Source organism: Equus caballus, chromosome 5 (assembly GCF_041296265.1).
Source record: "Equus caballus isolate H_3958 breed thoroughbred chromosome 5, TB-T2T, whole genome shotgun sequence".
NCBI classification, from domain to species: Eukaryota; Metazoa; Chordata; class Mammalia; order Perissodactyla; family Equidae; genus Equus; species Equus caballus.
The window spans coordinates 7,173,533-7,197,331 of record NC_091688.1 but is presented as its reverse complement, the minus strand read 5'-3'; the positions used below and the strand labels follow the sequence as shown (position 1 = coordinate 7,197,331).

General features: G+C 36.8%; 1 long non-coding RNA gene across 2 annotated transcripts in view; it reads left to right on the top strand.

Annotated features, from left to right (window-relative positions):
- Positions 1-23,799, top strand: part of LOC111773381 (uncharacterized) — a 160,685-nt gene that overhangs the window by 1,584 nt on the left and 135,302 nt on the right. Inside the window, exons 2-3 of one of the 2 annotated variants that reach the window (XR_011438985.1) lie at positions 3,556-3,645; positions 6,061-6,157. This is a non-coding gene — a long non-coding RNA (uncharacterized lncRNA). Of the gene's footprint in view, positions 1-3,555; positions 3,646-6,060; positions 8,391-23,799 lie in introns of those variants that run through there. The other variant, XR_002807750.2, reaches the window with a different exon arrangement.

Here is a 23,799-nt window from a genome sequence, read left to right as displayed (position 1 = left end):
TCTATTTTTTCTTTTGTTGTGTGTGCTTTTAATGTAATATCTAAGAAATGATTACCTAAACCAACTTCACAAAGACTTAAACCTGTGTTTTCTTCCAAGAATTTTATAGTTTTAGGTCTTTGATCCAATTTGAGTTAGTATGGGTATATGGTTTGAAGTAGGAGTCTAACTTTATTCTTTTGCATGTGGATATCTAGTTGTCTCAGTACTATTTGTTAAAAAGACTATTATTTCCCCCATTGTATTGTCTTGGTATCCTTGTTGAATATATTGACTGAAATAGTAAGGGTGTATTTTTGGATACAGTTCTATCCCATTGCTCTATATGTCTATCCTACCATCTTGGTTATTGTAGTTTTGTAGTAAGTTTTGAAATCATGAAGTATGAGTCCTCCAACTTTGGTATCTTTTTTCAAGATTGTCTCGGGCATTCTGGGTCCCTTCCATTTCTTACATGCATTTTCAGATCAGCTGGTCAATTTCTACAATAAATACAGCTCAGATTTTGGTAGGAATCTGGATGCCTTTTATTTCTTTTTTTACCTAATTGCCCTGGCTGGAACCTCCATTATAATGTTGACACTTTAGACATAGATAGCAAATTGAGAGAGTTCAGTCTTTTACCACAGTATGCTATCAGCCATGGGCTTTTGGTAGATTCTCTTTATGATGTTGAGGAAGTTCTTTTCTACTCTTAGTTACATGTTTTTATCATGAAAAGGTGTTGTAATGTATCCAGAATTTGAAATATGAGGTACATCCAAAAAAAATAAAAATTAAAAAAAAATTGAATAAAAAAAAAGAAAAGGTGTTGAGTTTTGTCAGATTTTTTTCTATGTTTATTAAGGTACTCATAAGATTTTTAAAAATTCTATTAAGATGGTGTTTTGCATTAATTGATTTTTAGATGAAAAGCCAACATTGCATTCATGCAATAAAGTCCACTTGGTCGTGGTTATATAATCCTTTTTATATGTTGCTGGATTCATAATCCTTTTTATATGTTGCTGGATTCAGTTTGCTACTATTTTGCTGAGGATATTTCTGTCTATATTCATAAGAGATATTGGTCTGTAGTTTTCTTTTCTTGTGATATCTTTGTCTGGTTTTGGTATCAGGGTAATGCTGGCCTCATAGAATCCTCTTCCATTTTGTTGGGAGAGTTTGTAAAGGATTGGTGTTGATTCGTCTTTAAACATTTGGTAGAATTCACCAGTAAAGCTATCTGGTCCTGGGATTTTCTTTATAGGAAGGTTTTTGGTTACTAATTTAATCTCTTAACTTGTTAGAGTTCTGTTCAAATGTTTTCTACTTCTTGAGCCACTTTTGATAGTTTGTGTCTCTCTAGAAATCTGTATTTCTTCTATGCTGATTTGTTGACATACAATTGTTCAGAGCATTCTCTTATAATCCTTTCTATTTCTGTAAGATTGGTTGTAATGTTCTCTCATTCCTGATTTTAGTCATTTGAGTCTTCTCCCTTTTTTCTTGGACATTATAACAGAAGGTTTGTCAATTTTGCTATTTTTTCAAAGAACGAAACTTTGGTCTCAATTAATTTCTCTTTTTTTCCTAATCTCTATTTCATCCACGTTCACACTAATCTTTATTGTTTCTTTTTTTCTGCTAGCTTTGGATTAGTTCGCTTTTCTTTTTCTAATTTTTAAAGTGGAAAGTTTGGTTATTGATTTGAGATCTCTCTCCTTTCTTTTTTTTTTAAAAATTGGCACCTGAGCTAACATTTGTTGCCAGTCTTCTTTTTTTTTCCCCTTCTTCTTTTCCCCAAAGCACCCCAGTACACAGTTGTATATTCTAGTTGTGAGTGCCTCTGGTTGTGCTGTGGGGCCACCACCTCAACATGGCTCAATGAGTGGTGCTACGTCTGCGCCTAGGCAGAGAACTGGTAAAACCCTGAGCTGCCGAGACGGACTGTGCGAACTTAACCACTCTGCCACAGCGCCAGCTCCTCTTCTTTCTTAACATAGATATTTACTGCTATAAATTTAGCTGCATCCTATAACTTTTGCTCTATGCTATGTTTTTGTTTTTATTCATCTCAAAGTATTTTCTAATTTCCTTTTTGATTTCTTCTTTGACCTATTAGTTACCTAGGAACGTACTGTTTAATTTTTGCATGTTTGTGCATTTTCCAAATTTCCTTCTGTTAATCTTATTCCATCATAAATGGATAAACTAGTTTGCATTGTTTCAATTCTTTTAAATATATTCTAGCTTGTTTTATGGCTTTATGTGGTCTATCTTGGAGAAAGTTCCGTGTGCACTTGAGAAGAATGTGAATTCTGCTTTGTTAGGTGAGTGTTCTATAGCTGTCTCTTAGGTCCAGTTGGTGTATAGTGTCATTGAAGTCTTTTATTTTCTAGTTAATTTTCTGACATTGTCCTATCAATTGTTCTGACAATTGTTAATTATAAAAAGTGGATTATGGAAGTCTCCAACAATTGTTGTTGAATTTTATTTCTCCCTCCTATTCTGTCAGCTTTTGTTTCATGTATTTCCAGGCTCTTTGGTTAGGTGCATGCATGTATATAATTGTTATGTCTTCCTGATGGATTGACTCTTTTATCATTATAAAATATCCTTCTTATCTCTGGTAATAATTTTAGTCTTAAAGTTTATTTTTGTCTGCTATTATTAGAGCCACTTCATCTCTCTTTTGGTTATGCCATTTGAACGACATATCTTTTCTCATCCGTTTACTTTTAATTTATTTGTATGTTTAAATTTAAAGTATATCCCAGCAAATATTTGGATCATTTTTCTTACCCGTTCTGCCTGTTTCTAACTTTTGATTGAAGTGCTTGTTCCATTTATGTTTGATTATTGATGTAGCAGGAATTACATCTACCATTTTGCTATTTGTTTTATATATGTCTCATGCTTTTTTTGTTTCTCTGTTTCTCTATTTCTGCTAAAATTGTTAATCAAGTAGAAATTTTCTAGTGTATCATTTTAATTTTCTTTTTGTTTCTTTTACTATATATTTTTAAATTATTTTGTTAATGCAGTCTTAGAGATTATAATTAAAGCTTTAGCCTAAAACAATGTAGTTTGAAGAAATATTAGTTTAACTTCAATAGTATACAAAAACTTTGTTCCAATATAGCTCATTCCCTCCCTTTTCCTATGTGCTATTATTGTCATAGATATTATACATGTACATATAACGATATATATACATAGACACATTTTTACGTTATCATCTCATCAACTCAGTTTTATAATTATTGCCGTATGCAGTCGCCTTTTAAATCTTCTAGGCAAATACAACAAAAATACATTTCTATTGCCTTTTATATTTAGTTACATAGTTAACATTACTGGTGTTCTCTCTTTGTATAGATTTTACTGTCTAATACCCTATTATTTCAGCCTGAAGCAATATTTTTAGTAGTTACTGTAGGGCAGATATGCTAGCAAAAAATTCCCTCATTTTTGTTTATCTTGGAATATCTATGATTTAATTTTTCCTTAATTTTTTAAGCATAGTTTTGCCAGATGCAGAAAACTTGGTTGACAATCTTTTTTTTCTCCCAGCCCTTGAATATTTCATCCCACTACTTTCCGGCCTCCATGGTTTCTGATGATGAATCAGCTGTTAATCTTACTGACAATATCTCGTACACAGTAAGTTGCTTTTCACCTGCCACTTTTAAGATTTTCTTTGTTGTTTTGGCTTTAGACATACTACTGAAGTAGTTTAGCTTTTTGGATGTGTAGGTTAATTTTTCTAATCAAAGTTTGGAAGTTTTTGGCCACTATTTCTGTAAATATTATTTCTACTCTTTCTCTCCTCTCCTTCTGTGACTCCTATGAGGCATATGTTGGTATACTTGATCCCATCTGACAAATCCTTGAGGCTCTGGGGTTTTTTCTTCATTCTTTCTTATTTCTATTCTTTAGACTGGATAACATCAATTGACCTGTGGTTAAGTTTGCTGATTTTTCCTTCTGCTAATCAAATCTGCTGTTAATCTCCTTTAGTAAATTTTTTATTTCATTTATTCTTTTACTCCAGAATTTCTACTTGGTTATGTCATATAATTATCTTTTTTTTATATTCTCTATTTGATGATGGAGATATTGTTTTTGTGCTTTCCTTTAGTTCTTTAAAGACATGGTTTCCTTTAGTTCTTTGACTGTATTTATAATAGTTCATTAAAAATCTTTGTCTAGTGAGTCCAGCATCTGGTTTCCTCAGGGAGAGTTTCTATTCATTGTTTTATCTTCCTGTATATGGGTTATATTTTTCTTTTTCTTTGGGTGTGTCATAATTTTCATTAAAATCTGGATATTTTAAATAATATAATCTGGTAGCTCTGGAGAAATATTCCCCCTTTTCTCAGAGTTTGTTTTATGCTTCTTGTTGCTGTAGTTGCAGTTTTTATTTTTTGAATGTAGTGACTTTCCTGGACTAAATCTGTAAAATCTGTATTCTTTGTCATATGTGGCCCCTGAATTTTCTGCTCAGTTAGCTTAGAAGTCAATTAATGATTGTATAGATTTTCTTAAAGGCTTTGAACCAATAAGTCTGCCAGCCTTTGCCAATGGGCTTTGTGTGTCTGTGTTTTGGAACGCCTTGGACACTCCTAGCAGTTTACAACACTAACTTAGCCTTTGCTTCCTAATTGAAAAGAGCCTACAGTTGGCCAGAGGTGAGAGATTAGAGCCTTTTTAGGTCTTTCCTTGGTGTGTGCAGATCCCTGCACATGTACATGCCTTCTAGATTTCCAGGAATATGTCTCAGCTTTCAAGGCCCCCTATGGACATCTCATTCCCCAAATTTCTCTTTTATGTTTTTTGGTCAGCTTCTTGTTTACCCCAAATGGTATTGCCACCACAGGCAGATTGCAGTGTTAAACAATCGCCACCAATTGGTTTTGACTAATGCTTTAGGAATAAATGTGTTTGCACTGAAAGACCTCTGAGTCAGGTAAAATAAAGACAAATCTTGTGAATGGTACTTTTCCAGGGAGATAACAAATAAGGCAAATGGTGATGGTTCCCTGGAGGATATTGAGGAAACTACAAACCTATTCTGCCCTCTGTAGCAGCGGGTAGGCTGCTGGTTTTCACAGCTACAATGGTTTTAAAGTTGTTGTTTTCTGCCATTTTTCTTGAATAAACACTTCGTAGATGATTGCAATCTTTTGATTAATTCCTCGACTTCTGAAAAAGTTGACTTTGACAATTTTGCCAGTGTTATTGCTTTTATAGAGGAACAGATTTTTAGGGGTCCTTACTTCACCATTACAAGTACTCATGCACTATTGTTTTTGATAGGAAAAAAAATCAGAAAAAATTTTCTTAAAGTAAGAAAATGGACAAATAAATTGTAATCTCTTCATTCAGTGGAACTCAGCAGTTAAAATAACGGACTAAGATTAAATATCTAAACATGGATAACTATAAAAAACCAAATTGTAGAATGATACCTACAGTAGAATATTTATATAATTAAAACGCACACTGAATAATATTTTTGATGGACACGTATATGGAGAGCAAGTTATTTTTATAAAACATGGGCTGGAGGATAAATACCATATGCATGATAGTGATAGAGAATAGGATTGGAATGAAGGAAAAAATAAGGTCAATTTTTTTCCATGATATTTTCTTTATTTTGTTAAGGAAAATCTGGACACACGAGTATTTGCTATATTATTTTGTGTGCTTCTCTTTATTTAAAACTTAGGAAGAAAGAAGAAGAAAATCACAGTAGATTAGATTCTTCTGTTCTCTGGGAATTCACTTGACTCTGTCCAATTTTTCATAATCTATGGGTGGTGAGAAAACAAAAGAGTAAGATAAACAACCACCGAACCACAACTGGGTCTGTTATAAAATGATTTTGAAATGGCTTTCAAATCTGGAATGTCGAATTCTGGTTTTCATTTTCCTTTTAAATAATCACAAGTTCAAACCAGACAGAAAAATGTGAACCATTGGCTTCCTCCTATCTAAAAATCTCCACAGTATGTCTCTGCTGCAGCCAGGGAAAAGAAACTTTTGACATTGTTTCTCTCCTTTTTCCTGCAGCGTTGGTTTGTAAAACTTGCACAGCTTCCAAAGGAGGGGAAGAGAGTTGCTTTACAATTACAACCATTTGAAAAAACAGAGCACCTGTCTTCCAGAGGTATTTGACATCCTATCAATGATGTGGAAGCACAAATATCAGTTCTTCTTTACAAATAGGAAGTGGGAGAATCTGAATCACCACGGCACAAAGTCATTTTTCTCACATGACTATTTGACAAGCGTACAGATGAAAAACAAACCCAAGCCTGGCCCCTCTTGGTCTATTCCTCAGCCAGAGAAAGTTTCAAAGCCCAACAGTGTTCTCATTATAACATGGAACCACTAGATGTCACTAAAGATAAAAATTTGAAGGTATTAGCGCTTATAAATAGGAAGCAGAAAAGGAGAGTGAAATTCACCATGTTGATGGAAAGAACTGAAATTTCCACCTTTAGGTCACACAATGGAAAGTGACCTCCCTCCAGCCCAATACCCCCCAAAAATGGTTTCAGACCCTGTATGCCATATCTGTATAGTATGGACCCATTTGGGTTGACATCAGGTTTCAACAGAAAAATAACAAAATGAGCTCACAAAACTCGAGAAGTATGTTATAGTGATGACTTTGTTAATCAAATACGGTTAAAATTCTCAGCCTCAAGTGGTGGAGTCCTTCCTAGGAATTTTGTCTAAAATTTCTGCAGCTGACCCCGGGTGGTAGTGAGACAGATAATTGAAGTTCTCTTTAGAAAGGAGAATTGAGATAAGTCTTTTTTCAAAACCGTTTCTACTGTTTGCTGTGATTTCTTTCCCCTTTCTATGTCTTTATTCTGAACACCATAACTGGCAAATAGCATGAATTCAATGTGTATTTGTTTAATGAACAGTATGAATCAAGGAAAGGAAACCAACATTTATTTAGTGCCTCTCTATGCCTTGCTCTCTACTGCTTTCTTACATTCCTTTTTTACATAATCTTCACAAAAAACCCTGTGAAGTAGTTATTGTAATCATTGCTTTCTACAAGTAATACTCATGAGATATAATCACAAGTGATCTTTGCTTTTATTTCTCATTATCCATTTGAACTTCATTCAGTAGGAAAGCTCTTTCCCCGCTCCTGGATAAAGACCTCAGGTACACCCATGACATTGCCGATCTCTTGATGCTGCTAAAAAGTCCTATAATCACTTTAAGTAGCAGAATGATCACAATTTAATCATTAAACCCATTGAATTTCATATAATAACACAACCTAATTCACTCAAAACTAAAATTTCTCCTCTTCCAAGCTAGAGCTGCTCTCCAGAAGGAGGTAAAGTATATTTCTTCTCTTTTTCTTACTCAGCTCCTCCCCAACTCCCTAACTTGGGTTGAAGAGGATGGGAAGGAAGGAGAGATGAGGAGGGCGGTAAAGTTTCTTTCTGTAAGTGGTGCTTTTGAGATATTCAGATGTCCCTATGGAAACATTTGACTGCACTTCCCAAGATGCAAGCTAAGAATTTTCTTTTGGCTGGCCATTTTCCCTCAGTTTTTCATATATTTTTATTTTCTTTAATGTACTATTAAAATTTTCTTTCATATAGTTTATTTTCTTTAATATGCTTTTTTCAATTTATTAAATAAACTGTGGCATGTTCTCCTTCGTCTGTGATAATAGAATTCCCAATTTTTAGCTGAGTACATGGCTGCACTTCCAGCCTCCCTTACCATGGTCCACGTGCAAATTCTTGGAAGCGTCCTTCAAGCGAGAGGCTTGTTTTGCTTTCTCTTTCCTCTTTTCTGCTGCCTGCTGCAAGGACATAATTGCAGACTGGACTAGGAGGTGGAAGCCCTGTGCTGCGGGCCTTGATAACCACAGAGCTGACTTGCCAGCCTTGCACAGCCTGCCTCTGGCCTTGAGCATAAACAAAGATAAATAAACTTCTTATCTACTCTGTTAAGCTTTTATTACTTGCAGACAAACATGATCCTAACTGATGGAAACATGCAACTAAATGTGATTTAATTTTAGGGAAGCTTTTGCAATAAATAAAGTTAAGATTAGAAAAATAGTCTTTACTCCTGCATCCTGATGTTTATCACCTTGCATATACAATACTGGATGAGGTTCCGGAAGAGAAGAGCACCAAGGTGAAATAGGGAGGTCCTGCCCACAAGAAGTCGCTCGCATCCCCTTCTTGTCCTCCCGGCACAGTCCATTGGATCTATATCCTGTGGCTGATTCCCTCTCCAGCGTTTCACAGCTGCTGCTTCTCTATTCTCTGAGGTTGCAAACTGTTTTGTTCTTATTAAGTTCCAAGAATATCTATTGACATAAGGGAAAATAAATAAATAAACAAATAAACTTACCACCGTTTCCTCATGCTTAACTGCCTAGAATTCTATTTCTCTTAGATAAATTGACTTTATTGTAACGTGTTATGAAAGTTGTAACAGGAAATCAGGGTTTTCTTTTTTTTTTCCCCTTAGAACAGTCAATTCTCTGTCACTTTCTGAGGCGATTAATGAACATTTCCCTGTGTGACTTCCAGTTTAACCCTATGTGCTCCATGAACCAAAGATTGCATAGTCCCTGCCTTCTTTTGCAAATTCACGTTGTGCATTCTTCACCCCGAGGTGAAGAAATGTATTTAACTTTAACTTAACATTTTCCCATCTCATTTGATTATGGGACCCTTTTATCCTATAGCACCTATTAACATGTGTGAGCAGAGCACCCTCTGCATCGTGGGGTGTCACAGTGAGCTCCTTGTAATTCCTGTGGCAATCACCTATGAGTTTGATCACTGATATTGAATAATGACAGTCTTTTCTTAATTTGCAGATAAAAGTTAGGCTTTTGGAGAGAATTTCCTTAATTTAAAGTTATTGTCATAAATTTTGCTTAAATCTTTAGTGCCAGTTATTATCTGCTTTACAAAATAAATGAGCAAGTGGGGCTGGTCCCGTGGCCGAGTGGTTAAGTTCGCGCGCTCCGCTGCAGGCGGCCCAGTGTTTCGTTGGTTCGAATCCTGGGCGTGGACATGGCATTGCTCATCAGACCGCGCTGAGGCAGCGTCCCACATGCCACAACGAAGAATATACAACTATGTACCGGGGGGCTTTGGGGAGAAAAAGGAAATAATAAAATCTTTAAAAAAAAAAATGAGCAAGTAACAAGCATATAATACCGGAAAAAAATTTAAAACACCAATAATACTTAGATTTATGGCTTATTTTTCTAAAGTAACAGTTTCCATGGCTGTGATTTCACATTACCCATATATGGCATCATCAATTTGCTAGAAAATTGTCTATCTTACAATAAAATACATTCTGACAGTATTTCATGGTTAATCTCAAAGTAGAGCTGAGGAACTAAGACCCGTCACTCTCTGGATTCAATAGTGGACGCTTGAAGGAGCAGGAAGGCATGGTGGAGGGCCTGGGGAGGGAAAGGAGGAGAGGGAGAGGAGGCATTGCTTTCTTTCTAATGAAAACTTGAAGAAGCCCACATTTCCCATGTTATAAGCCATCCCAAAGAAACTTTCTTGTTTTCTCCTCCTGTGTTCCCCCTTTCTCTCTTTACTTTCCTCTTTTCATAATGTATCAAAATGGAAAGGATTTGGTTAGGATGAGCAGAAACCATTCTGAGTCTTCTATTACCTAACATTTAATTATAGAAATGGTAAATATATGGAGCTAAAAAAAATCCCAAATGGTAAACAATATCTAACGGAAAAACCAACTGGAAAGCAGGATGTTGGCTCCATCCCCGGCATGTGCCTTATAGTTTAGTTCCATTGTATTTGATTTTTCATTTACTTATCTTTAAACTTTCCTTTTATTTAGTAGGGAAATTTCTTTAAAACTACAACTATAATTAACTATGCCTAGTTTAAAAAGAAAATTTCCCACCTTCACAGTAAAGAAAATCCCCCAAACGATAAGCCTTAATTTTTTATGGTTCCTTTCTGGAGATGTGGAAATTTGGCAGGGGGGTGTGGGGAGGCTGGTTATATTGCACTTTTATTTAGACATGGTAATTCTTAGGACAGATTACTGAATTCAGGATGAAATTTTTATGATGGGAAATGGGGAAAAAAAGATGGCCATATACAATTATAATACACAATCTACTACATTCTATTTTATGGTAAATTTGAGAATTGTTGCAAGAGACTCAAGATTCTCCCTTGGCAGCATTTATGAAAAATCTCTAATAATCTTAGGACTCTACCACCCAGTTTTTATTTTTAAAATAGTCTCATATAACACATAGAGCACAAGAACATTGTATACTACCTTCTCTGGCCTTTCACACTACCAAATTGCCGAAGTAGAGAGAAAACACAGAAAAGCATCTACATTCAATAAAAGCAAACAAACAAAAATCTCTCAAAAATTATGATCTAGTCAAACACCTAGAATTCTTTTTCAAAGCATTTAATAGAATGAAAACATTAAAGAATACTTGATGGGATTATGACGTATAAAAACTGAGAGACTGAAGATTCATCAGTGAAAAAAAGAACAGCATTCTTGCCCTCACAGTTACCCGCTGGTGTGGGGAGACAGACAATAAACAAGTAAATAAATACAAACTGTAGTATGTCTTATGTTTGTAAGTGCTACAAAGAAAAACAAGGTAGAGAAAGGGAAAGAGATTTAGGGCATAAGAGAGATGTGAGTGTAGTCTGCAATTTTAAATAGCATGGATACCAAATGCTTCAGCAAGATCATAACATTTAGTCAAAGAACTAAAGAAAGTGAGAATGAGAGCTATGTGTCTACCTGGGGGGAGGCCGTTCCAAGTAGAGGGAACAGCAGGTGTACAGGCTCTGAGGCCAGGGCATGCTTGGACTTCTCAAAGGAACACTGTAATTGGACATAAGTGAGACAGGGGTCGAGGATTAGGAGAGGAGGTGAGAAGGGGACCTCAAAGACTGGTATGGGCAGCTCACTGTTACTATGCATGAGAAGGGAAGCCATTGGAGGCTTTGGGCAGGGGAAGGACCAGAGCTGACATATCATTCTGATGCTGTTTTGAGAATAGTCTGAAATTGACCTAATGCAGAAGTACACAGACCAGTTAAGAGGTGGTGGTAATAATTCAAGCAAGAGGTGATGGTGCTGGACTAGAGTGGAAGCAGTGCAGGTAGGAACAGCAGTCAGATTCTGACTCTTTTCAAAGTGGGGCTTCTGGATTAGGTAATGGACTGGATGTGGAGATGTGAGAGAAAGAGAGAAGTCATGAACAAGCAGAAGGGTGGGCACTCCGTTCTGCAAGACAGGAAAGCCTGTGGGGGGAGCAGGGATGGTGTAGAAGACAAGGAGTTTAATTTTCATATGTTAATTATGCAGATGTTCCAGCAGAGATACTGAGCAGACAATCAGATATGAGAAAGCAGTTTATCAGATAAGATGGATCACAAGGCCCTGGAGGAGGTACGGGTTGGTCAACAAAGAGTGCAGACAAGACCAGTTATTCGTAGGGGAGAATCAGTTTAGAGCTTAAACTCACACAGTACAGCAAAAGTAACTCAAGTTGGAAGGAAAAAGTAAATGTAAAAAAAAAATAACAGTAGAAAATATAAGTAAATTTCTGACCTCTGAATGGAAAAAGATCTTTCTGAGTATAAAAATAATTGAAAAATCACAAGGGAAGATATGGGCGAATTTAGGCACCTACAAATTTGAGATACCATCAAAAACACTTAATGTGAATAATAAACTAGGGAAATATACTGCAGATATGACAAACATGGGTCAATAGTCTTACATTAAGAGGTTTTACAAGTTAGCGATAAAAAGACTAAAATCCAATATAAAAAAAGTCAAAGTTCATGAAGATACAATTTATGGAAAAAGAAAAGGCCAATAAATATATTTTAAGTGTTCAAACTGGCCAATAATCAAAATTTAAACAAAGTACTCCTGCCTCTTTCTTTGCTTATCAAAAGGCGTGTTCCCAGCAGCACTGCAGGGGAGCACTGCCGGCTGTGCTCAGACTGTCACCAGTGTTCCTGGGAGCACACGTCTGGACCTTCCTGCCCCATGATTCGGAAACATAAGTCAAGAGCCTTGGAAGAGTTCACGCTGTGACACAGCACTCACACTTCAGGAGATCTAAAAGAGATAGAGATTCATTCAAAATTTTGTTTATGGATATTTATCACGGTATTCTTCATCCTGTGAAACATAGGAATAATGCAAGTATCCATAAAAGAAAAATGATTACCTTGCTTATGAGGATCCCCCAAAGTAAAGAATACTATGCAGCTATGAAAATTATGTTTTGGAGAATTTTTAAAGATGAAAACTCTAACAATGTAATTTTTAAATAAAATCAGAATGCAAAACTACATATATCATGAAACTCATTGCATAAATGTTAAAGAAAAATATATAAGACAAAAAAATAGCACCCCATATACAAAAAAAAAATTAATGGATGCTTTATTTATATAATTTAAACGCATAGGAATGGAAAAATAAGACAATAGAGATAACCTACAAGCTAGAGTTGTGAGGCCATCCTAGACCATCAAGCCCCAGCTGAGTCAACCCGGACCCTCAGAACCTCCCAGGAAACCTGTAAGATATGAGGAAATAATAAATCATTGTTTTAAGCTACTAATTTTTCTTACAATTTCTTACATCACAAAGCTAATGATATGCTTAGTTACTCAAACCCATGGAGCGGTTTTTCCTCTCTCATTGTTAAAGTATCTGGGGAAGGAAGGATCCGACTTTCAATAAGAGAAATGGTACAAGTGAACCAGCAGACAAAGGGCACATCTCATGTTGCCCCCACCCCATCGCCCACACTTTTACCTCCAGAAAAGCAAGGTTTGTCATGGATGGAACTTTCTCCCTGTTAACTCGGAGTGGTAACATAATCCCACACCGGCCCTGTGAGAAGCCTGTGAGCAAAGGCTCATTAGAGCTTCAGCACCTCGTGAGTGCTGCCTGCTTCCATGGCTTCATGAGCTATTCTTGCAAGACTCTGGGTGCCCCTTCAGTTTGTGTAATAGGAACAAAGCCTGGACCTTAGTTAACAGAATTAATAAAGTCACACTTCAGAGTGGAAGAAAGCAACTGAGTATTAAATATTTTTTGTCATGTGCCTGAAAAGGCAAGGCAAGGAATTCGAATGACATTTGAGTGTTGGAAAACAGGTTTTCATTTCTTGGCAACACATTCTAATTCTTCCTTAAAGATCTTGGGTGGAAATTTTTCCTTCCCTTGACTTTTCAGCCCATGTGTATTTCCAGGGAAATCCAATCCTTATATTTCTGATTCATTTACACTTAACTCATCACAGTGTTCTTCAAGAACTACGTCTAGTGGGCCTTTAAAACATGATTCCATTTACTCGGAGAATGACTTCTGAATCCTGCCTATCCCAGATAGCACACACACAAAGAGGAAGTGCCAGTCCCTAGGAAAATTACTGGAAGGCATTTTCATGGAGGAAATAGGACTCAATTGAATAATTTGCTTTAATGCTCCCCATGCTCCATAGAACTAAATGGAGGAAACCAGAATGTCCTGGTGGCTTCAAGCAACCAGCGATTAGTTTGGTGGAGAGGGACCTACCAGAACCATCCTGGAAATGATGACAGACTCTAGGCCTAGTGGGATGCATAGATCACCTCATCTGACTGAGTGGGCCGTCAGTAACGACTACAGTAACTGACTGGGAGCTACCCACGTGGACAGGGACTTACGTATGCTCTCCTGAACAGGATTCAGCAATCTATTTAATGACATTGAGTAAATTCAATCTGATGCACACTTCTAGAGAAAAGCACTCAACTATCTTAGAGGAGTGTTGTCCTACCTCCTTTCCTCAATCAATTCATCTACCTGTATCCTATCCTAATGTTCTCTTCAGAGAGGTTGATTCATCAGCTATCTTCCCTCTTCTGTATTCTTTGTCAATTGTTGCCCTCCAATCAGTGTATAAGCAGAGTTCTCCGTTTAAAGACCCTCCCTTAGCTTTCTGTCTCTTTATCGTTTTACTTCCTTCCCTTCAACTGGGATTCTAGAAAAATTAACTCATACTCACACTATCCGTACTTTGATTCCTAATTGCTGCTTAGCCCCTATAATCTGTCTTTAACATTTACTTAAAATTTTTCTTGCTAAGACTGGCCAAAGATCTTCATAATTAGTATGTCTAATGGAGGGGATGTGTTGCACTGCCCATCATTCTGGATATCTCTGTTGCACTGAGCACTGCAGAAGCATACCCCTTCATTCATGTGTATCACCAACAAGGAAATGTAACTGAGCTTTGGTGTCCAGGGTTTCTGTTGGGGGTCCATTAAGTAGGCATGATTGATTGAATCCTTGGCCATGTGATCTAACTAGATCTCCAGCCCCTATCCACTTCCTGCAACCCTCTACTTACAGAGTTGGTCTTTTTGTATGGCCAGAAGCTATCTAGAGGCCCACCATGAATCACCTGGTTAGCATCAACTCAGTGTAGTCTCCGGGGGTCCACCATGAACAGCAAAGACACCCCTCTTACTAAGGAAATTGTAATGGTTTTAGAGGCTCCCTCCCAGGAACCAGGGACAAAGGCCAGCTCAAATTATTTTTTATATAACACTCAGTGAAAACCATTGCAGCCACATTGAAATTCTATAGGGAAATGGTGATTCACAGAAGGGTGCTATAGGGTTTCAATACATATTGAGTGTGTGCCTGTTTTAAAAAACTCAGATTTCTGAAAACAAATCGAATACAATGATAATGGAGAGTTATGGAATAATCACATGACAGAGGGCAGAATATGTAGGCATTAAAATTATGCTCAAAGAATTTTTAAAGACAGGAGAAAAATGCTTGGATAATATTAACTTGAGAAAGATCAAGCAGGAAGGACAAAAACACAGTGAAGCAACATTAGCAAAGACCATAGTCAGGAAGGAGGGGAAATGGTGAAGGAGGAAAGAAGCTCTGGAGACTGGAAGCTCTCAGTAGACTCCAGATCCACTGCTCACCCGACAGGACCTGGGGGGCAGGAGGCTCTGAAGTCCACACTGGCTGTGAGATTAAAATGGTAAAGCTTGGTGTCCTCTCCTATATATCAGTATGAGATAGAAAATAAAGTTGCAACCTAGCCTACTTGAAGACAATGATGAGGAAAAAAATATAACTATTTCATGTTTTTATTCCTACTGAGTTCAGATTTAATTAATTGGTTTAATGAGAGAGACAGAATTTTAAAAGTGGTTACCACATTTTTATGAGTCCTGCTTTCTTACGCCAACTTTTATTTGTATATTTCCCAACTTTTTTTTCACATTGAATCTATATTTTTCTCTAAAAAAAACTCATGAGGTACAAATGCTAACATGGCATTAAGAGTGATTTTCTATTGCCTTCTCCCACCCATTTTCCTCCCCTTTTTTCTTCTAGAAAAAAATATAAAACACTTTCTACATCTTCCACAAGGAAAAGTTTTACTTTTATGCTTAGAAAGGACAACCAGTAAAATGTTTAAAAAATAGAAAGTGATTACTTACCTGACAAAACTTCAGCTGAGAATTCTTTTCAAAATCAAGTTTTCTTGATGAATATTAAATGTGTCAATGTACAAAAATGTGCTTTCCAGTTGACCCACACACTTATTGTATTAAACTAGGTGCATCTGCACCTGAGTTGGCTTTATTCGTTACATTATTTTGGGGTAAATTTTCCCCTAATTCTGAGGTTAGTAATAGAGTTGCTATCCAATGCTGATAAACTAAAGCCACCGATTTTACATTTCTTTGAATGTTAAAGTGCAATTCTAAAATAAGAAATTATCATTCTTGTATACTATACACAAACTTAGAGTCCTTTCTTAAATTTCTCCAGTGAAGTATTTTCAAATGAAGATTATTCCCATGGTAGAAAGGAAATAATATTAGGGAGAATCCAAATGTATTTTACACATTTCAGATGCAAAATGCTTTTATCATATTTAGCTTAATTTCTTATTTTGTGTTGGATATTTTTTAAACATAATAAAAATAAGTTAAAAAATTTTTTATAGAGGTAACCTTGGTTTATAATGTTATATAAATTTCAAGTGTACAACGTTGTATTTCAACTTCTGTATAGACTACATCATGTTCACCACCAAAAGTTTTGGTTGACATCCTTCACTGTACAAATGTGCCCCTTTACCTCCTTTGCCCTCTCCCCATCCCCCTTCCTCTCGGGTAACCACCAATCTGTTCTCCGTAACTGTGTGTTTGTTTGTTGTTTTTTTTTTATCCTCCATATAAGAGTGAAATCATACAGTATTTGTCTTTCTCTGTCTGACTTATTTTGCTTAGCATAATAGCCCAAAGCCCATCCATGTTGTCACAAATGGCGAGATTTCATCTTTCTTTATGGCTGAGTAATATTCCATTATACATACATACCACACCTTCTTTATCCATTCATCTGTTGATGGGCATTTAGGTTGTTTCCAAGTCTTGGCTATTGGGATTAATGCTGCAATGAACATAGACGTGCATATATCTTTTCAAATTAGTGTTTTCTGTTCTGTAGATAAATATTCAGAAGTGGAATAGCTGGATCATATGGCAGTTCTATTTTTAATTTTTTGAGAACTCTCCCTATTGCTTTCCATAGTGGCTGCACCAATTTACATTCCCACTAACAGTGCACAAGTATTCCCTTTTCTCCACATCCTCTCCAACACTTGTTATGTCTTGTCTTTTTAATAATAGCCGTTCTGACAGGCATGAAGTGATATCTCATCATGGTTTTGATTTGCATTTCCCTAACAATTAATGATGTTGAACATCTTTTTATGTGTCTGTTGGCCATCTGTATATCTTCTTTGGAAAAATGTCTGTTGAGGTCCTCTGCCCATTTATTAATTGGGTTGATTCTTTTTTGTTTTTGACTTGTATAAATTATTTATATATTTGGATATTAACCCCTTATCAGTTATACGGTCTGAAAATATCTTCTCCCAGTTGGTAGGTCATCTTTTCACTTCATTAGTCACTTCGCTTGCCATGTAGAAACTTTTTAGTTTGATGTAGTCCCATTTGCTTATTTTTTATTTTGTTTCCCTTGCCTGAGGAGACATATTCAAAAAGCTACTAGTAAGACAGAGAAAGACAAACACCATATGATTTCACTCATATGTGGAAGATAAACTCACGGACAAAGAGAACAATTCAGTGGTTACGAGGGGGAAGAGGGCTGGGGTGTGGCACAAAGAGTGAAGGGGAACACTTAGGTGGTGACAGACAAATAATAATATACGACTGGAATTTCACAATGTTGCAACCTACTATGACCTCAATAAAAAAAAGATACTGCCAAGATTCTAGGGGTTTTATGGTTTCAGGTCTTGCATTCAAGTGTTTAATCCATTTTGAGTTAATTTTGGTGTATGATGTAAGGTAGTGGTCCAGTATCACTCTTTTGCATGTGGCTGTCCAGTTTTCCCAATACCATTTATTGAAGAGACTTTCCTTTCTCCATTGTATGTTCTTGGCTCCTTTGTTAAAAATTAGCTGTCCATAGATGTATAGTTTTATTTCTGGGATCTCAGTTCTGTTCCGTTGATCTGTGTGCCTGTTTTCCTGCCAGTACCAGGCTGTTTTGATTACTACAGGTTTGTAGTATACCTTGAAATCAGGGAGTGTGATGCCTCCAGCTTTGTTCTTTTTTCTCAGGATTGCTTTGGCCATTTGGTGTCTTTTGGTGTTCCACATAAATTTTAGGATTCTTTGTTCTATTTCTATCCTGTGAAAAATTTTGTTGGGACTTTGAAATGGTTTGCATTGAATGTATAGATTGCTTTAGGCAGTATGGACATTTTAACTATGTTAATTCTTCCCATCCTTTAGCATGGAATATCTTTCCATTACCTTGTGTCTTCCTTGATTCCTTTCCATGATGTCTTATAGTTTTCAGTGTACGGGTCTTTCACTTCCTTGGTTAAATTTATTCCCGTGTATTTTATTCTTTTTGTTGTGATTGTACATGGGATTGTATTCTTGATTTCTCTTTCTGTTATTTCATTGTTTGTGTAGAGAAATGCAACTAATTTTTGTGTGTTGATTTTGTACCCTGTAACTTTACTGCACTTGTTTATTATTTCTAGCAGGTTTTGTTTTGGTGGATTCTTTAGGGTTTTCTATTTAGAAAATTGTGTCATTTGTAAATAATGACAGTTTTACTTCTTCCTTTCCAATTTGGATCCCTTTTATTTCTTTTTCTTGCCTGATTGCTCTGGCAAGGACTTCTAATACAATGTTGAATAAGAGTGGCAAAAGTGGGCATCCTTGTCTTGTTCCTGTTTTTAGAGGGATACCTTTCATTTTTTCACTGTTGAGTATGATGTTAGCTGTGGGTTTGTCATATATGGCTTTTATTATGTTGAGATACTTTCCTTCTATGCCCATTTTATTCAGATGCTGAATCTTGTCAAATGCTTTCTCTGGATCTGTTGAGATGATCATGTGATTTTTAATCCTCTTTCGTTAATGTGGTCTACCACATTGGTTGATTTGCAAATGTTGACCCATCCTTGCATCCCTGGAATAAATTCCACTTGATCATTATGTATGATCCTTTTAAGGTATTGTTGTATTCAATTTACTAACATTTTGTTGAGGATTTTTGCATCTATGTTCATCAGTGATATTGGCCTGTAATTTTCCTTTTTTTGTTGTCCTTGTCTGGTTTTGGCATCAGGGTAATTTTAGCCTCATAAAATGAGTTAGGAAGTGTTCCCTCCTCTTCAATTTTTTGGAAGAGGCCCAGAAGGATAGGTATTAAATCTTCTTTGAGTGTTTAGTAGAATTCACTGGGGAAGTTGTCTGGTCCTGGACTTTTGTTTTTTTGGAGGTTTTTGATCTCCTTATTAGTGATCCATCTATTCAGAATTTGTTTCTTCTTGATTCAGTTTTGGAAGGTTGTATAATTATAAGAATTTATCCATTTCTTCTAGATTGTCCAAGTAATTGTCATATAGCTTTTCATAGTATTCTCTTACAGTCTTTTTTGTTTCTGTGGTATCCATTGTAATTTCTCCTCTTTCACTTCTGATTTTATTTATTTGAGCCTTCTCTCTTTTTTTCTTAGTAAGTATAGCTAAAGGTTTGTCAGTTTTGTTTATCTGTACAAAGAACCAACTCTTAGTTTCATTGATCTTTTCTATTGTCTTTTTAGTCTCTATTTCAATTATTTCTGCTTTGATTTTTATTATTTCCTTCCTTCTACAAATTTTAGGCTTTGTTTTTTCTTCTTCTTCTAGTTCCTTTATGTGTAATGTTAGATTGTTTGAGATTTTAATTGTTTCTTGAGGTAGGCCTGTATTACTCTAAATTTCCCTCCTAGAACTGCTTTTGCTGTATCCCATAGATTATGGTATGTCATATTTTCATTTTCATTTGTCTCTGAGTATTTTTTTATTTCTTTGACTTTTTAATTAACCTAATAGCTGTTCAGTAGCATTTTGTCTAATCTCCACATAATTGAGACTTTTCCAATTGTCTTCTTGTAGTTGATTTCTAGTCTTATACTGTCATTGTCAGAAAAGATGCTTGGTATTATTTCAGTCTTCTTAAGATTACTGAGCCTTGTTTTGTGGCCTAATATGTGATCTATCTTGGAGAACATTCCATGTGCATTTGACAAGAATGTGTATTCTGCAGTTTTTGGATGGAATGTTCTGTACATATCAACTAAGTCCATCTAGTCTAGTGTGTCAATTATGGCCAATGTTCCCTTATTGATATTCTTTCCGGGTGATGTATCCATTGATGCAAGTGAAGTGTTAAAGTGTCTTACTATTATTGTGTTACTGTCAGTTTCTCCTTTTTTGTCTGTTAATATTTGCTTTGTGTTTTTAGGTGCTCCTATGTTGGGCACATAGGTATTTACAAATGTTATATCCTCTTGTTGGATTGTTCCCTTTATCATTATGTAATGCCCTTCTTCATCTCTTGTTAAAGTTTTTGTTTTAAAATCTATTTTGTCTGATACAAGTATTGATATCCCAGCTTTATTTTTGTTCCCATTTGCATGAAATATCTTTTTCATCTCTTTACTTTCAGTCTGTGAGTGCCTTTAGATCTGAAATTTGTCTCTGATAGGCAGTATATACATATGAGTCTTGTTTTTTAATCTTTTCAGCCAGTCTATGTCTTTTGACCAGAATGTTTATTCCATTTACTTTAAAGTGACTATTGATAATTATGTGCTTATTGCCATTTCGTTACTTTTTTTCTTGACGGTTTTGTAGTTCTTCTCTGTTCCTTTTTTCTTCTCTTGCTCTCTTCCCTTATGATTTGATGACTTTTTTTAGTGTCATTTTTTGTGTATTTATTATAAGTTTTTGGTTTTCTTTGTTATAGGTTTTTGTTTGTTTTATTACAGGTTTTTGCTTTGTGGTTACCATGAGGTTTATATATAATAACCTATGTATATAATAAGCTATATTAACTTGATGGTCCCTTAGGTTTGATATCGTACTGAAAGCCTTACACTTTTGCTCTCTGACCATCACCCCAGTTTTATGTTTTAGACATCATATTTTACCTCTTTTAATTTTGTGTATCCCTTAACCTATTATTGTAGTTACAGATGATTTTTGTACTTTTGTCTTTTGGCCTTTGTACGGGCTTTATAGGTGGTTGATCCTTTACCTTTACTATACATTTGCCTTGCTAGTGAAATTTTTTCTTTGATAATTTTCTAATTCCTGTTTGTGGCCTTTTCTTTTTCATTTAAAGAAGTCCCTTTAACATTTCCTGTAAGGCTGATTTATTGGTGATGAACTTCTTTAGTTTTTGCTTGTCTGGGAAACTCTTTGTCTCTCCTTCCATTCTGAATGATAACCTTGCTGGGTAGAGTATTCTTGTTCATAGGTTTTTTCCTTTCACACTTTGAATATATCATGCCACTTCTTTCTAGTCTGTAACAATTCTGCTGAAACGTCAGCTGATAGCCTTATGAGGTTTCCTTGATACATAACTTGCTGCTTTTCTCCTGCAGCTTTTAGGATTCTCTGTTTATTTTTTAATTCTTGACATTTTAATTATAATGTGTTTTGGTCAGGCCTCTTTGGGTTCATCTTGTGTCATACTCTCTGTGTTTCCTGTACCTGGATATCTGTTTCCTTCCCCACATTAGGGAAATTTTCAGCTATTATTTCTTTAAATATGTTCTTTGTCCCTTTGTCTGTCTCTTCTCCTTCTGGGACACCTATAATCTGGATGTTTGTGCACTTAGTGTTGTCCCAGAGGTCTCTTAAACTGTCTTCATTCTTCTAAATTCTCTTTTCCGTTGAACATGAGTGATTTCCTCTACTCTGTCATCCAGTTTGCTGATCTATTCTTCTGTGTCATCTGCTGTACTGTTGATTCCCTCTAGTGAATTCTTCCTTTCCATTATTGTATTCTTCAGCTCTGATTGGTTCTTTTTTATATTTGCTAATTCTTTGTTGAAGTTCTCACTGTGTTCATCTATTCTTCTCCCCTGTTCAGTGAAAATCTTTATTACCATTAGTTTGTACTTTTTATCAGGTAGATTGTTTATCTTTGTTTTGTTTAGTTCTTTTTCTGAAGATTTTCCTCTTCTTTTATTTGGAAGATATTCCTTTGTCTCTTCATTTTGCTTATTTCTCTGTGCTTATTTCTATATATTAGGTAGATTAGCTATGTCTCCTGATCTTAGAAATGTGTCATTATGTAGGAGATGTCTTGTGGGGTCCAGCAGCATGCTCCTCTCTCATCCCCCATGCCAAAGGTTCCAGGTGTGCCCCTTGTGTGGGCTTCATGTACCCTTCTGTTGTCTCAGGGCTGCTATTGCTGCAGGCACATGGGCAGGCTGGGCTGGCCCCTGGGCCAGCTGGTTGTAAGACCCACCCATGTGAAGCTGTTTCAGGTGTGTTATTGGGTGGTGCAAGCCCCCAGAGTGACTGGCTGGGAGGTCTGGTAGCTCACAACTACTGCGGGTTTGCTGGTGAGCAAGTCAGGCCCCCAGTGTGGCTGACTGCTAGGCCTAGGGGTGCATAACTGCTGCAGGTCCCTAGTGTGACTGGCTGCATGGCACGTGACTGTTGCTAGCTTGCTCTTGGGTGGGGCAGGCCCCCAGCATGACTGTTTCATACACTGCCATGCTTTCAGCCTGCCCCTCCCATCGCTGCACATGAGGCAGTTACACACCTCCAGGCCACACAGCCAGCCAGCTCCAAGGCCCCTGTGCTATCAGGCTAGAGGATTCCAAGAGTGCCTGCCAGCATCTGTGTCAGTATGGCTGAACTAGGTCACAATAATGGTGGCTACCAGTGTCTCAATCCCGGGGGGGGTGGGTCCAGTCACCTCCTGCCCCTCCAGGATGCACTCTGAGCTCAGTAAGTGAGTTTCTTTTACCAATGGACTGTGTACTTTTCTATCTGGTGTTTTTGTTCTGGTTTCTGGGTCAAGTGAGTCTGTATGTGAGCCCTTTAAGAGCAGGTTTTCCTTTCCTTAAAGTTTCTATAGTGCTCTTGGCTGTATTTCCTGTTGGTTTTCAAAGCCAGGTGTTTTGGGATCTTGTGTCTCTTGTACTAGATCTAAGGGCTAGTGTGCCTAACTTGGAGCTTGAATCCCCTGCTTCTCTGGGAAAAGCTCTGTACCCTTGACATTGCTCTGGATCATGAAGCGCTGCAGTTAGGGCGTGATTTTTTCCTCAGCAGGACTGTATCTCTGCCTCTTTCACCCCACTCTGTGCTGTTCCTTGCTGTGAAAGTTCTCTTCATCCAGTTTCCATATCTCTTTCAGATGAAATTGTTCCACAGGTAGTCCTAGGTTTGTTGTGTCTGAAGGAGGAGGCAAGCTCAGCATCCCCCTATGCCGCCATCTTCCAAACTCTCTAGATTTTTATTCATTTCATTCCATCATTTTACTGTTGAACTGAAGTGAGCAGGTTTGTAGTCTTCCCCTAAGATACTCTACTTTAAGTGTCATCCATTAAAGGTTACTTTCGATACAACTCAAGGGGAAACTAAGCTCTCCTTTTTAAAGTTTAAGCTAGGATTTTTCCTCCTTGCCTCTCCTGTATTCTTTCTTTATGACATTTTTGTTGCAAATTACATTCGTTCAGAATTAATATACCATAGGGCAGCAGTTTTCTTTTTTCTTTCTTTAATTTTGTTTTATTCAGGTCATTTTGGTTTATAACACTGTGTAATTTCCAGTGTACATTATTGTATATCAGTTTCTCTATAGACTGCATCGTGCTCACCACCAATAGTCTAGTTTTTATCCATCACCATACAAATGTGCCCCTTTACCCCTTTCGCCCAACCCCCAACCTCTTCCCCTCTAGTAACCACTAATCTGTTCTCCTTATCCATGTGTTTGTTTATCTTCCACGCACGAGTGAAATCATATGATGTTTGTCTGTCTCTGTCTGGCTTATTTCACTTAACATAATACCCTTGAGGTCCATCCATGTTGTTGCAAATGGGACAATTTTGCCTTTTTTATGGCTGAGTAGTATTCCATTATATATATGCATACACCATATCTTCTTTATCCATTCATCAGTTGATGGGTGCTTGGGTTGCTTCTACATCTTGGCTACTGTAAATAATGAGGGCAGCAGTTTTAAAAGTGTTATCAGGGGCTGGCCCCGTGGCCGAGTGGTTAAGTTCGCGCGCTCCGCTGCAGGCGGCCCAGTGTTTCGGTGGTTCGAATCCTGGGCGCGGACATGGCACTGCTCATCAGACCACGCTGGGGCAGCGTCCCACATGCCACA